General features: G+C 24.9%; 5 non-coding genes across 5 annotated transcripts; 2 read left to right on the top strand and 3 right to left on the bottom strand.

Annotated features, from left to right (window-relative positions):
* Positions 1 to 8,174: 8,174 nt before the first annotated feature.
* Positions 8,175 to 8,376, bottom strand: LOC122255418 (small nucleolar RNA U3). The gene has a single exon (XR_006223446.1). It is a non-coding gene; the product is annotated as a small nucleolar RNA U3 (small nucleolar RNA).
* A 305-nt stretch (positions 8,377 to 8,681) lies between these two features.
* LOC122255425 (U5 spliceosomal RNA) lies at positions 8,682 to 8,799 on the top strand. The gene has a single exon (XR_006223453.1). It is a non-coding gene; the product is annotated as a U5 spliceosomal RNA (small nuclear RNA).
* An 886-nt stretch (positions 8,800 to 9,685) lies between these two features.
* On the bottom strand, positions 9,686 to 9,848 carry LOC122255404 (U1 spliceosomal RNA). The gene has a single exon (XR_006223432.2). It is a non-coding gene; the product is annotated as a U1 spliceosomal RNA (small nuclear RNA).
* Positions 9,849 to 10,476: 628 nt separating this feature from the next.
* LOC122255408 (U2 spliceosomal RNA) lies at positions 10,477 to 10,669 on the top strand. The gene has a single exon (XR_006223436.1). It is a non-coding gene; the product is annotated as a U2 spliceosomal RNA (small nuclear RNA).
* A 1,953-nt stretch (positions 10,670 to 12,622) lies between these two features.
* Positions 12,623 to 12,815, bottom strand: LOC122255409 (U2 spliceosomal RNA). The gene has a single exon (XR_006223437.2). It is a non-coding gene; the product is annotated as a U2 spliceosomal RNA (small nuclear RNA).
* Between the last annotated feature and the right edge of the window lie 6,711 nt (positions 12,816 to 19,526).

Genomic DNA, 19,526 nt, shown 5'->3' with positions numbered 1-19,526 from the left:
CATTTATACATGTATATAATATATATATATATATATATAATATATATATATATATATATATATATATATATAATGTATATACATGTAATATATATAAACATATATAATATATATAATATACATATATAATACACATGTTATATACATACATATATACATGTATATATATACATGTATATATATATGTATATATGTATATATATAACATATATGTTATATAATATATAAATATAAATATGTATATATATACAAATATGTATAAATGCATGTATGTACATACACATAAGAATGTTTATGCATACACTTCTATATATATGTATATATGTATATATGTATATATGTATATATATAACATATATATGTTATATAATATATATCATATATTATATACATATATATATACATGTCTATATATAAATATATACATCTATATATGTATATATACATGTATAAATGTACATATATACGTACATATATACATGTATAAATGTACGTATATGCATGTATATATACATATATATGTATATATACATGTCTATATATACATATATACATCTATATATGTATATATACATGTATATATGTACATATATACATGTATATCTATATATACATCTATATATATAAATATATAAATGTATATATAAAAATATATATACATGTATATACAAATATAAATATATACATATATATTTACACATATATACATGTATATCTATACATATATACATGTGTAAATATACATATATGCATGTATATATATATAATATAATATATACATATAGGGGGGGTGCATGGTGGGGGATATATATACCAATGTATATAAACACGTCCATAATATATTTAGGGTATATATATAATATATATATATATATAAATATTCTATACAGTCTATATTAATATATTTTCATATATCATGTATATATATATGTATATCAGGGGTTAGTATGTATTACATATTTACATGTATATATGTCATTCAATACAACTTATACATTCATATATGTATTTAGACAATATGAGACATTTAGTGAGTACTGAGTGTATGGTTGAATAGTATATACAGGTATATATGTATCTGATATATATAAATACTGTATTTGTAGATGTATATATTACATATATATCTAATGTATTTATATGCCTCATATACATTTATGTAGTAAGAGTATTATATATATAGTTATATAATATTATAAATTTACAATAACATATATATTTATATAAATGACATGTATGACATGAATATATATATATGAAATATATATACATATATGATGTATATATAAATCATATACATATATACATTTATATACTGGTATACATACATAGTTATTTATATAAATAGACACATATAACATGTATATAGGTATACTATATATAATCAGGTATATATACATACCCATATATACATGTTATATACATACACAGGTTTATATAAGCAATGTATATATACATATATACAGGATATATACATGTATATACATACACATATATACATGGTATTCAGGGATTACATACACATATATATATGTATATAGACATTTATAAATAATATATACTATAATGACATTACACATATAAATTGTATTTATACTAGAGATCCATATACTTACATTTATATACTTGTATACATTATATGAGCAGTGTATAACATATAATACATATAGTATATACATATATACATGTATATACATATACATATATACATGTATATACATATACATATATACATGTATATACATATACATATATACATGTATATACATATACATATATACATGTATATACATATACATATATACATGTATATACATATACATATATACATGTATATACATATACATATATACATGCATATTCATATACATATACATAATATATACGATTGACAGGTATATACATGTAGATATACATATAACATATATACATTGTATATACATATACATATATACATGATATACATATACATAATGTACATTGTATATACATTACATATATACATGTGCGCCATATACATAATGACATATATACATGTATATATCAGAGATACATATAAATACATGTATATACATATACATATATACATATATACATATAGACATGCTATACATGTATATGCATATAGATATAATATATATATCATATACATATATACCATGTATATCGACATATTGGAATATATATATACACACATAGTCAGTAATTTACATGTATATGGGGCTCCCATATAGATTTACATATACAGGTATACACACATAACCATGTATATTTACAGATATACACATACATTATATTATACACATATATAAATGTATATACATACACACATATACATGTACATACATACACATATATAAATACACATATATACATATATATTACATATATTACATACAACATGTATTATGTGACATATACACACATATATACATGTATATACACACATATATACATGTATATAAATACGCATATATACATAGTATACACTCAACTGTGTGTGTATTTATTTATATGTTTATATATAGACACACATTTTATATTTATATAGTATATATCTGTATTTATATATTATATATTTACATATAATTATGTATATATTTTATATATATATATATTTCTCTATATCTATATGATATATCTTATATCTATACATACATATATATCCCTATAAGATATATGTTATATAATATATATAACATATATGTTATATAATATATATAACATATATGTTATATAATATATATAACATATATGTTATATAATATATAAATATAAATATGTAAATATATACAAATATGTATAAAAAAATAAAATATATATATATACATTTATATATATATATATATATTATATATATATACATACTACAAAAATATATATAAATTACAAACAAAAATATATATATAAATTTATATATATACACGTCCAATATATATTTATTTATTTATTCATAATATTTATTATCTATATATATCTATATATATATATATATATATGATATATATTATATTTATATATGTATCTGTGTTACATAAATCTCTATGTATATATGTATACTATATACATATATAACACATGTGTGTGTATTTTATTTATATGGTTTATATATATACATTATATTATATAATATTAACTATTATATATATAAATATATGAATATCTAATGTATTTATACATGTGTATGTTGTATGTCTGTGTATTATATATATAGTTATATAACATAAAAATATATATATGATTACTTAAATATGTTAAAATGAATTAATTATATATATATATATATATAAATTATAATATTCATATATATTTATATATACAATACAATCTATCCATTATTATAGGTATTTTCATATGGCTGTATAAATATATGTTATATAGAATAAATATGTATATATATATATAATATATATATATATATATGTATATTAAACATATAATATAAATTTATACACACACACATGTGTATATATAACATATTTACATACATACAGTATAAAATATATATATTATATATATTTAAATATATATATCATTGTATACATATTTAGTAAACATATATATATTTTATGTTATATTATAACTATCTATATAATACTATACATACATACATAACATATATAAAAACATTATATATATATATATATATATATATATATATATATATATATATATATATATATATATATATGAGAGAGAGAATACGATACATACATCTTGAAATCAGTCTGGGTTTTTTCAGTTTATTGTGAGAAATACATACACACACATTTATACATGTATATGCATATAGATATATACATACGCACATATATGTATAAAAATATATTATATATATATATATATATTTTTTAAAATTTGTAATATATATTTTTTATACATACACAAAAATATATACTATAAATATACATACACAAAAAATATATATAAATTATCTAGATACACGTCCAAAATATATATTATAAATTTATCATATATATATACGTAGATATATATATTCATATATATATACATATATATATATATATATATATATATATATATATATATATATGTATATGTGATTACATAGATATGTATACATATGTATATATGTATAATATATACATATATAACACACACACATGTGTGTGTATTTATTTATTTGTTTTCTATATACATATTATATATATATAGATATATATATATATATATTTATATATATATGAATATATAATGTATTTATACCATGTGTATGTATGTATGTATGAGTATTATATATTAGTTATAAAAACTAAATATATAATTGGATAACTTAATATGTATACATGAATATATATATATATATTATTCATAATTTTTATATATACATACATCTTATCCATATATATAGGTAGATTGTATATGGATGTATAAAAATATGTATATATAGATAAATATGGTATATATATTAATATATATATATATATATATATGGTATATATAAACCATATATAAATAAATTTATACACACACACATGTGTATATCTCATACCATATTTACATACCTACTGTGTATATATATTATATATATATATATATATTATATATCTATAAATATATATACTATATATATTTCATGTTATACATATTTAAGTAATAATATATATATTTATGTTTATATAACTATATATATAATACTCATACATACATACATACACATGTATAAATACATTATATATTCATATTTATATATATATATATATATATATATATATATATATAGATATATGTACTATATAATATTTATGACGAGAGTGAATTACGATACATACACTTGAAATCATCTGGGTTTTTTCGGTTATTTGAGGAAATACATACACACACATTTATACATGTATATGCATAAAGATATATACATACGCACATATATGTATAAAAATATATTATATATATATATATATATATATATTTACATACACAAAAATATATATATAAATATACATACACAAAAATATATATATAAATATACATACACAAAAATATATATATAAATTTATATATATATACACGTGCATATATATATTCATATATATATATATATATATATATATATATATATATATATGTATATGTGATTACATAGATATGTATACATATGTATATATGTATATATATACATATATACACACACACATGTGTGTGTATTTATTTATATGTTTATATATATACATACATTTATATATATATGTAGTATATATGTATATATTTATATATATATATTTATATATATTTCTGTATGTATATATATATATTTTATATATATATATATTTCTACTATATATATATCATACTATAATATTGATATATTTTTATATATACATACATATATATCCATATATATAGGTATATGTATATGGATGTATAAAAATAGATATATATATAAATATGTATATATATTAATATATATATAAATATGTATATATATTAATATATATATAAATATATATATATATATATAAATATATGTATATATAAACATATATAAATAAATTTATACACACACACATGTGTATATATATACATATTTACATACATACTGTATAAATATATATATATATATATATATATATATATATATTCATGTATACATATTTAAGTAATCATATATATATATATATATATATATTTATGTTTATATAACTATATATATAATACTCATACATACATACATACACCTGTATAAATACATTTTATATTTATATATATATTATATATATATATATATATATATATATATATATATATATATATGAGAGAGAGAGAATACGATACATTTTCTCACTCTGCAAACATCTTGAAATCAGCTTTAAGTCTGTTTTTTTTCGGTTTATTGTGAGAAACTGATTCCTACAGCAGTAGAGGAGCAGAAACATTGCGTCTTATCAATGATCATCCTAAGGAACACCAAGGAGTACATTAGAGTACAGGACGAGGACGTCCTCGCGCCCGAACTAAACGTATTCGAATAACCTCACCACGCTGGTCAGATTTGGAATACTTCCTGCATAGCTAGTTTACAAGTTTTTGCTTCATGATAGGTTGGGTATGCAAAGGTGACTTTGTATGACCCAAGATACACACTGAAGGGGTTGCATTGCATTTAATACACAGCAAACAGAAAGGTCATAACATATGATAAAATGTATTATTGTAGAAAGCAGTATTGGAACTGACATGAATATTGTGATACATTTGTCACATCGAGGTCACATCGAAGTTCCTTTCCATTTTTTATCTACGATGTACAATATATAATATAATATCTAGAGGCATGGCATATTTGTGTGAGCGATCTTAGTCTTCAGGTTTATTAATCAATTCAACATTATGGAGTAGGAATTCTTTCATGACTTAATACTTCCGCTTCCTATATCGCCTTCCGCCTCCAGCTGCATCTACCTCCTGGCTGCAGCTTTATGCTAGCCCGGGTGTTTGCAGAAAGATATTCTAGGTTCCTTGCATCACCATACTAAAAGTCAATATAAGGAAGCGTAAAGGAGGCAGACATGAGAAGAAAGAGTAGAAGCAGAAGACAAGACAGAGCAGAATAGCAGAGCACACAGAACTGACCTTCATCCTTACCGGCTGCAGAAGGTGTATATTAACGGGCCACCTTAAAAAACTGTTACAGAAGAGAAACGCTTGTGTTCTTCTCCCCTGAGTTACAACGGGTGCCACCACTGGTTATAACTGGCGACATCGATAGCTGGTTATACCAGGGAGCCATGTAATGTACACGTATGTGTACATTACATTACATTCAAGGAGAGCACATATTGTCAAAGAAGCCGTGCAAGGCGCACATATGTTGAATTTCAGTCTCCTGCAGCCGAGAATCTATCAGGAGGTCGTGTCAGCTACGCCTGACCACAGTAGCTAGCTCGCCTGCTCGACTCCATCAGGTCGAAATATAGATTAGTTTTAAGTATGCATTCCTCAATACACCGCCACTTATGCTCATTTGGAGCACTTCGTAACTTAACTGACATATCAAGCCACTTAATAAACAATCACACCTTTGCTTAAATGATTTCCACTTTACTCACAGTAGTTGTGCCATGTATGTTTTTTTTTCTCTCTCTCAGATAGTATGTGCTTTACAATGTATAACTGACTTGAAGCATATCATATCATATTCCAATATCTTATGTATGATCTACTTCTCACATAGTATATAATGTGCTATGTGTTTACTGAAGCCACCTCTTTAACGTCCATTGCAGCCGCAACGTTGGTTGATGTAATCAAAAGGGTTTATTACATATGCTTGAATATACAGCTGTCTGGTGCACATAGCCTCCAATGACAAGGAGCCCAATTAGAGGGTGTAGACATTTATTCTTAGCTGGCTTATGGTACTTTAAGTCTGGATATTTCTGTGACTAACATAATATGGAGGATGTCTAGTAGTGTCGTCCGAGCTATGTACGACACTGATTAAGCTTTATGTTAATTCCGCCTGTAGCCAGCACCTGGCTCTTGGTTGCAGTTGCATTTGTTAACCGGGATGCTCTAGGGTGGTGAAAGTTATCCTAGGCTGTCTGTCTCGTTATAACAGTGAATATAAGAAAGTGTAAAGGAGGAGCAAACGCAGAGGACAAGGCAAAACAGAACAACAGAACACACAATTCTAACCTCAAGCTTAGCGGGCTGGAGGCAACCATAACTTATAGGGCATGGGAATATACTTGTGGCCGCTTAAGAATCCTACCCATTAATCATATTCAAGCTTCACATTTAATACAAAGTTCTTGGAGAGTAACAGCAACGTAACCCCAAAATACATTCCTTGAATTTATTTTTCTTTTCTTCTTTTATATATATATATATATATATATATATATATATATATATATATATAAACATTTGTCAAAGTCAGCCTGTCTCCTGCTTTTTAATGTTGGGGATCTCCCCTTCTCAGATTAGCTGAAGCCACGGGGTAAAGGTTGGGGCTCATATGGTCAGTGACCACCAGCCGCAATTAAGATATTTCATTTTTTACGACAGTAATAGATAATGTGAGTGCAAGAAAGATCTGTCTCAAAAGTATAGGCAGAAGAAACCTCGGGTACATTTTATTATACATAAAGTTTCATTGCTCCTTTTCAGGAGTTTTCAAAAGTTCTAGAACAATTCTAGTGGATTGAAATTCTACCACTCAGCCTGTGTGATCCTCCTCTGATCATCGGTAAACCGAGTCAGAACGGTCATCAAAACTCTTAAGCAGAACTTAAGAGCCGCTTCCCGCTCAGAGGATTACACTAAGAGTCCTCATCGTGGTTGAATTTTATCCGAGTTTCTTGACGAGGGACTCGGCAATCACACTATAGAATTGATCCTATGAAGTATGATCATACTTCGAACATCGAAGTTCACTCATAGTCTAGATTTTACTGAGGACTTAGTCTTGTTTGGCTGAACTTTCACATCTTATGTTGATATTTACTTTGATGTTAGAATTATGTATACGCGATCTATTACGTAAATCTATATTAACTTATGAAGCAATAGTACACTGCACTATATATTTACGCTTGTTAATCCTAATCAATTAAAATAACAAAACTTACTCTCAAGAGACCAGTACTTTCTTATCTTAAGCTAATTCTTCCATATGTCCTCAGTATACCTTTGTGTGTTTTCTGGTCACCAAGTAATAGCAGCTCTGGTTTCCCTTCAAAACGCATAAATCTTTCGCCTTTTACTAAAGATTTCCGTGGAGGGGAACAACTCAATGAGTCTTACTCAATTTTTTCTATAGCCCACTTCGGTGGGTTCAAATACAAGATATGTTAATCAATACATATTCAAAATACCTAACTTTTAGGGAATCTGTCATTCCTTTGCGATAATTAGCCTTTAAGAGAAAACACATGTAGGGATAGATACCGGTTGAATGAAAAAAAAAAAAAAAAAAAACATTCCTCAGAATAAAATTATCGCTTGTTAGATCCCCCTTCCCCCACCTCCATGTAGACCATGATCAAGGCCCTTGCTCCCTAGACACAAGCACTGCAATCACGGTGCAGACACTATAATGGCGACACGTAGTTATTGAGAAAGACTGGTTTCGCTAACCATACGTAGAATAAATTTTAATTAAATGACAGTGTATAGATGAAATTTTAGCGATCTTAGAATTATCATAAAACTTGCTGTGAAATAGAAACTACTGATTGTATTGTACTTAAATGTCAAATACTTGACTCTTAATTCTTATAATATGCTCATTTACAGGTTTCATATTCCAAAGGCAATTTAAAATTCAAGTAACTTTACGTATTTGCTGCTTATGCTTGTGCTACTTAAATAATAATGAAAAGAATTCAGGTACCAATATCAGCAATAGATGCTCTACTACTGGACGATGAATAACTAATATGGAAATAATGATTTGTCAATGTATATACTATAACAAACTAATAGCGATGAAAATTATACAGCGCTTTTCTTCCAGTGGGTTGGTTCTCAAAAGTTTGGGCAAGTATCTGTGAAAAACACATATAATAAACATAACACTAAAATAAAAACTTCCTACTCCATGCATCATCTATCATCACGTTTCCATAGAAATTTTAGTTTCTACGCCGTTCAAGCAGACAATTTGCGTTCATATCGTTTTCGGTATATTTGGATTGATTTTCTAAGACTACCATAGGTTATAAGGGGGATAGCGCGAACGCAGTCCCCCGCTACCAAAAATTTCGCACTCGAGTTAACCACATTTGGGTTAATCGCAGGGGTCAGCGCCACCGGAGTGCAATGGTGAGCCTCGCCCTGGGAGAACCGCCTTCGTGATCACGGTATCTCCTGTGCCAGGTAAGTATGCTTTCCTTCGCCACGCGCCAACCCACGCTCACTTACACTGAGGACCTCACGAGAATTCTAATATTTTATACAAATATCCGGTTATTCTTGATTTTAACGACGCCATTCTTATGAACGCTAAATTTAAATATTTCAATATTACTCATTCATTCTAAAACTTATCCAGAAAATGTCACTCACACGTGACTGGAAGAAAAGTAGAATGGGGAGCTTGTGGGTAGAAAAAACAAGACACATGGAAATTCAGTTTGTTGATATCAATTTATAAATGCACATGTTATACTCGTTTCACCTCTATACTTTGATTTAAGGAAAACGCATAAGCTCTCTTAGCGTAGACTTAAGTAAGTGCTCTATGGTCGTTTCTTAGTTTACATGACAAAATATAAAGCGTGTAACTGTGAATTCAGAGACTTTAGCGACGGCAAACATATAATTTTAAGAGGCACAATTCAAGTACGATTAAGACGAAAACGTTAAATTCAGAGTTTGTTGGATTTTTCTTATAAAACATCAAATAGAAACAACAGACAGCCGAACGTCGTTCATGCCTTTCTACACACAAATACTGTTGCCAATAATTCCTCAGGAACATTTTCTTAGCCACACTTTAAACCATGTTTCAGTATCGCTTCTCGGCCTTTTGGCTAAGATCAAAGTGTAGTATCTGTTCTTATCAGCTTAATATCTGATACGATCCCCATGTGGGATCTACGATATTAAACTGATTTTTGGAATATGGCGAAGTGCTAGGGGCTTGCTCCACCTTTGCCGCGGATCGGCCCGGTATTGCAGTACCTCCGGGATTGGTCCACTCCCCCCGGGGAGAGTATAAATAAATCTATTAAACTACGAAAACCAATTGCTTCATTCCCATTACCTATCTTGAAATCAAATATCGGTGCATATCAACTGCGCTCTTCTAGATTTCGTGCAATTGTGTCATATGACCAGTGGTAGATTCTCCACCTCTTCCAATCGAAAAGGTACATTACAAATTTTGATAAAATGCTTCATTTTTTCCCTCCAAATTCTACATTACGTCCGTCAATCACATAATATACATCATTATTTATATATACTTTATATATATATATATATATATATATATATATATATATTATATATATATATACAATATATGTACAGATATATCTATACATATGGCTACCCTTATTTACATAAACATTCAAATAACCATACTTGTGTACATACATATACAAATATGCATATATACACACTCTTCTATATGTGTGTATGTATACATATCTGTATACATAAACACATGAATAAAATATTATAATTATATACATATATGTATATATACGCATACATGCATCCATACATATATCCAGTTATATCTTCACATACATGTATACATATATATATACATATAAATAAGCATATACATATATGAATAAACTTAAACACACATATATAGATAAATACTAAAATTTACAGAAAAGACGTACATCTCCATACATATATATATATATATATATATATATATATATATATATATATATACATACATAAAAGTATATATGTACATATATATATACTTACAAAATACACATACATAAGCATAAACATACGTATATATACATATATATCTGTGTATCTATGGTTATATGTATCTGTGCTTATATGTATATACATATATATGCACAGATACATATACATATACAAATACACACATATATATATAATATATACTATATATACAAATATAGCTCTATACATTTATAAAATATATTTATATCTATGTTTGTACATGATGTATATATACACATATCTATACATATAAATATAAATATATACATATACTAATATATTCATACAAATTTGCAAACATATATTATATATTTTAGGTATATATATATTATTCATTCATATTTTCATATACATAAATGTATATACATACTATATACAAATACATGTAATATATAACTATACATATATTATATACACATATTCTATAGATACATACATATAATATGCATACATATATTTACATATATGAATGTGTATATATGTACATATATGTAAATACCTATATAAACGTATATAGATACATACATATATATATATATATATATTATATATATATGAACACTGTACACACATATACACATACATATATACAAACACATATATATTCATATATGTATATATAAATATAAACATACATATGTATACATACATATTTACATACACATATATACATACATATATATACATATCTATATACATATAAACTTATATAAATATTTTTATATAAACATATAAATTCATATATAAACATATAAATTTCTATATAAATGTATATAAATGTATATATACATATATATACATGAGTACGTATATATATATATATATATATATATATATATATATATATGTATGTATACATATATATGTTTAATGTAAGCAAATATGTATTAGTGTATATATGCATATATGTATTTATATATGTATATATACATTTATATATTTGTGTGTATGTGTATGTATATGTATATATATATATATATATGTGTGTGTGTGTGTGTGTGTGTATGTGTGTGTGTCTGTGTAAGTATACATATAGATATATTTACATAAATATTTATATAAATATACACAATATACACATATATACATATACATGTATACGTATAATCATACATAAATTTGTAACTTAACAGTGGTGTTTTTGCCATCCTTTGGGTGACAAAAACTGATTTGATATATTTTAGTACTAATACAATATTTTAGTTTATTTTCTCCCAAAGGGCAGTAGACCGATCCCGGAGGTACTGCAATACCGGGCCGATCCGCGGCAAAGGTGGTGCAAGCCCCTAGCACTTCGCCATATTCCAAAAATCAGTTTAATATCGTAGATCCCACATGGGGATCGTATCAGATATTAAGCTGATAAGAACAGATACTACACTTTGATCTTAGCCAAAAGGCCGAGAAGCGATAATAACTTATTGTGCAAAGGTGACCGAGTAAATATTTCTGAGGAATTATGTTTGAAGTTCCTTCATATGAAGAACGGCATAAACGTCCGACTCTCGGTTATTTTCTATCAAAGAGGTGTATAAAAACGACCTAACGTTATGTGAAATTTCTAAGTTCGGAATATAGTTTTAATGGCTTAATCGAAATTCATATAAGTATATGATGGCCGTTGCTTGATGTTTATTAATTCACCCAAACATCATAAGAGACAATCATATAGCACTTATTTAAATCTGCGCTTGTACATTTTCTTCCTATGTAAATTCATCAAAATTGAAAGAATTCAATAACATGTACTTTTACTTTATAGGTATTATTAGATAAAGACGCAACCACACGTAGTGAAAAAACAACCTTTCGGCATGACGTAATTTTAAATATGACGTAACCCATAAAAACTCTTTTCTTCTGGAAACGAAAAATAGTGGGGATATATTTTGAAATTAATTTTTAAATAATTACCATTTTATAAAGATACTTGTTTTTTCAAGACCCATCTAAATATTCCACCACCGTGCACGTTCATGCACTATCATACATTTTAATCTATATATGTATATTGTTTTAGTTTTTGTTATATCTTTTACTTTCTCTTTTTCTTTCTCTCTCTTTCTGAATAAATTACATCTGATATTTTTCCTTAGACCTGCAATTGAAATATAATTACAAGTGAGGTTCACTCAGAATAAAACTAAAGGCTTACTTGATATTTCTATGAAATTTTAAATTCGCGTGGGGTTCTCAGCGTGAGTGAGCGTGGGTTGATGCGAAGCGGAGGAAAGCATACTTACCTGGGGTAAATATTTATATCAGATTAAGGTAGTGGTTTTAAAGGTTAATAAATACGTGTAATTCTGAATAATATCTAACAGTTTATGTCGGTATACAAACATACTTTTTGTTTCCGCTGTGCTAAACCACTTAAATGTGTATATATATAAATATATACATGTATGCATGTGTATATACATACATATCAAAATGTATATATACATACATATCAAAATGTATATATACATACATATCAAAATGTATATATACATACATATCAAAATGTATATATACATACATATCAAAATGTATATATACATACATATCAAAATGTATATATACATATATGCATGTATATATATACATGAATACATGTATATATATACATGAATACATGTATATATATACATATACACATGTATATACATATACATATACATATACACATAGATATACATATAAATATACACATGGATATACATATACATATAAACATGTATATATATATACATATTAATATACACATGTATATACATATACATATACACATGTATATACATATACATATACACATGTATATACATATACATATACACATGTATATACATATACATATACACATGTATATACATATACATATACACATGTATAAACATATACATATACACATGTATATACATATACACATATATATACATATACACATGTATATACATATACACATATATATACATATACACATGTATATACATATACACATATATATACATATACACATGTATATACATATACACATATATATACATATACACATGTATATACATATACACATATACAAATACATATACACATGTATATACATATACATATATGTATATACATATACATATACACATGTATATACATATACACATGTATATACATATACATATACACATGTATATACATATACATATACACATGTATATACATATACATATACACATGTATATACATATACATATACACATGTATATACATATACATATACACATGTATATACATATACATATACACATGTATATGTACATTATATACATGTATATATATACATATACAATATATATATATATATACATAATATATATACATGTATATATATACATTATACATATATATTAGTATATATATATACATGTATATATTATATATATACATGTATATGTATATACATTATACATGTATACATATATACATATATACATATACAACATGTATACATATACATATATACATGTATATATATACATATATACATGTATTTGCATACATTATACATGATATACATATACATATATATATATATATATATATACATAAATATACTATATATCTATATATATACATTATAATGTATATATACATATATACATGTATTTATTATACATATATACTTGTATATACACACATATATACATGTATATACACACATATATACATGTATTATATATATATACATGTATATATACATATACAATATATATATAATATATCATTATATATATACATATATACATGTATATATACATGTACATCTATACATATATGCATGTATATATATACATATATATGTATATATACATATATATACATATATGTATGTATATCTATACATATATACATGTATATCTATACATATATACATGTATATATACATGTACATCTATACATATATACATGTATATCTATACATATATACATGTATATATACTAATATACATATATAAACATACATACATGTACATCTATACATATATACATGTATATCTATACATATATGCATGTATATCTATACATATATGATATACATGTATATATATACATGTATATATATACATATATACATGTATATATATACATATATACATGTATATATATACATATATACATGTATATATATACATATATACATGTATATATATACATATATACATGTATATATGTATATATATACATTATATATATATACATTATATATTATACATATATACATGTATATATATACATATATACATGTATATATATACATATATACATGTATATATATATATAATAACATATATACATGTATATAATACATATCATGTATATATATATATACATATATACATTTATATATATACATATATACATGTATATATATACATATATACATATATACATATATATACATATACTATATACATATATACATGTATATATACATATATACATGTATATATATATACATGTGTATATATATATAATATATATGTATATATATATATAATACATGTATATATATACATATATACATGTATATATATACATTATACATATATATACATGTATATTATATACATAATATATTACATATACATGTATACATGCATATACATGTATATATATACATATATACATGTATATATATATATATATAATATACATGTATATATACATATATACATATAAACATATGTATACATATATACATGTATATATACATATATACATGCATATATATATACATGTATATATACATGTGTATCTATACATATATACATGTATATATATACATGTATATCTATACATATGTGCATGTATATCTATACATATATACATGTATATCTATACATATATACATGTATATATACATGTACATCTATACATATATACATGTATATCTATACATATATACATGTATATATACATGTACATCTATACATGTATACATAAACATGTGCATATATATATATGTATCTATACATGTATATATATACATATATACAGTATATATAAACATGTACATATATATATATATATGTATGTATATATGTATGTATATATATAGTCATATTTAATATATTTTCAATAATATTTATGCATATATATGTAAATATGTATATATATATATATATATACATCTAAATATATGTATATATATTATACATATATATATATATATATGTATATTTATACATGTGTATATATGCATGTGTATATATACATGTATTTATATAATTGTATATATATAATTGTATATATATGTATATATATAATTGTATATATATGTATATATATAATTGTATATATATGTATATACACATATATACATTTATATATATATATACATGTATATATATATACATGTATATATTTACATGTATATATATACATGTATATATATATAAATATATATATATATATATATATATACATACATGTATTTATATAATTGTATATATATAATTGTATATATATGTATATATATAATTGTATATATATATGTATATATGTATATATGTATATATATACATATATATGTATATATACACTTGTACATATACATATACATTACATATAATATATATATATATATTTATGCATGTATGTATCTATATATACATGTATATGTATTTATATATATACTTGTATACGTATTCATATATAAAAATGTATATATGTATTGCTACGCCAGTGGGTCTTTGTCTTTGTGCGTCTGGGCAAGAGGAGCGAAGGAACGAGGCCATGACAGACGCAGTTAGGTGCTGCCCCTGGGAAGACCTCGCGTGTGCCCCTTGTGACCTGATATACTTTGTGTTGCCCTATTATAAGCTGTATTGTGCAGTGTGATGTGCTGGTTTCCCCCTGCATTGTGCCTATAGAAAAGTGTACGGGTAAATAACTAGTGTAAATAAATAGTATGTTATTGTGTTTATTTCGTGCCCTGCCTCGCCACGTGGCGTTTCCCCTCGTGGCGTTCTGGGACGCTGTGGTGTTCGGTGCCTGTTGGAGCTATTCTGTGTTCACGACCCTCTGGTTAGCACGCCGTCTGCCTAGCCTGCCTCGCGCTGGTGGCAGATAGACGAGGCGACCGGCGTAACAGTTTTTATACATATACATGTATATATATATTTATATATATACATTTATGTATGTATCTATATATATATATTTATATATATACATTTATATACATTTATATATATATAATTTATATATATACATTTATATTTTTGCATTTGTTCATATACATTTATATATGTATTTATATATATGTACATATATATTTATAAATATACACATTTATATATCAATAGATTTTCATTTATATATGTATATATACATATATATATACGTGCATATATATATACATATATATATACGTGCATATATATATACGTGCATATATATATACATGTGTATATATATATATACATATAAAAGTATATATATATATATATTTAAACATACATCCAAGCTTATATACATGCAAATATACATATATATATATATATGTGAATATATATATACATATAAACATGTATTAATACATATATATGTATATAAACATATACCTGTATATACATACACGTATATACCTGTATATACATACATGTATTTACCTGTATATACATACACGTATATACCTGTATATACATACACGTATATACCTGTATATACATACACGTATATACCTTTATATACATACACGTATATACCTTTATATACATACACGTATATACCTGTAAATACATACACGTATATACCTGTATATATATAGACATGTGTATACATATACATATCTACATGTGTTTACATATACATATCTACATGTATATACATATACATGTATATATGTATATACATATACATATATACATGTATATACATATACATATATATACATGTATAGACATATACATACATACATGTATTTACATATACATACATACATGTATTTACATATACATACATACATGTATTTACATACACATATATACATGTATATACATATATATGTATATACATACATATAAATATACATATATATATACATACACATATATGTATATACATACATGTATATACAAGTATATACATACACATATATATGTATATACATACACGTATATACCTATATACATACACGTATATACATGTATTTGTATACATACATATATATATACATATATATATATATCCATATATACATGTATATATATACATATATATACATGCATATATATACATATATATACATGTATATATATACATGTATATATATACATATATATACATGTATATATATACATATATATATATACATATATATATATACATATATATATATATATATACATATATATACATCTTTATTAGTCGGCTTTCTGTATACAGAGAAACACAGGCCGTCGTCGTCACAATGGATTAGAGTGTCTAGGAAGGGTAGCTTCTGACATTCTTCTTCCTCTACGGTAAATTGAATTTTGTCGTGGACGGCGTTTAGCAGCATCAGCGTTTGGCGTAAGCACGTCCTCCTGGGGACGACGACCAGGACATCATCTACGTAGCGTAGCCATGTTGAGTGCCATGTTGAGAGGAAGAAGAATGTCAGAAGCTACCCTGATCCATCGTGACGACGACGGCCTGCGTTTCTCTGCATACAGAAAGCCGACTAATAAAGAAGATTATATCCATTACTACTCCGCCCACAGCAATAAAACAAAGTCAGGGGTAGTCATACGTTTCTTCCTAAGGGCATTAAGGATTTGCACCCCTGAGTTCTTAGAGGATGAAATGAAATACATAATAGACTCCTTTGAAAAACACCGGTACCCCAGAGGTTTCTTGCTAAACCTCAGTAAGAAAGCGGAGAACATCATGACCAGAGCAGAAAACGATCGTGCAGCACCCTCAGGTTTCTTGATACTGCCTCAGTGTAAAATCTCCGAGATTATCAGCAGGTACTTCGGTACCACCGTGAACATAGCAAACACGTCCGGCATAAAGATAGGAGATTTGGCAAGACACGAGAAACCGCTAACAAACAACCCCGACAGTGCCGTTTACTGTATTCCCTGCAGTACATGCGATAAAGC

The sequence above is a fragment of the Penaeus japonicus genome, unplaced genomic scaffold, assembly GCF_977035675.1.
Source record: "Penaeus japonicus unplaced genomic scaffold, GWHDUDI00000001_assembly GWHDUDI00000024, whole genome shotgun sequence".
NCBI classification, from domain to species: Eukaryota; Metazoa; Arthropoda; class Malacostraca; order Decapoda; family Penaeidae; genus Penaeus; species Penaeus japonicus.
The sequence above is the reverse complement of the archived record's forward strand: the minus strand, read 5'-3'. Positions and strand labels throughout refer to the sequence as shown.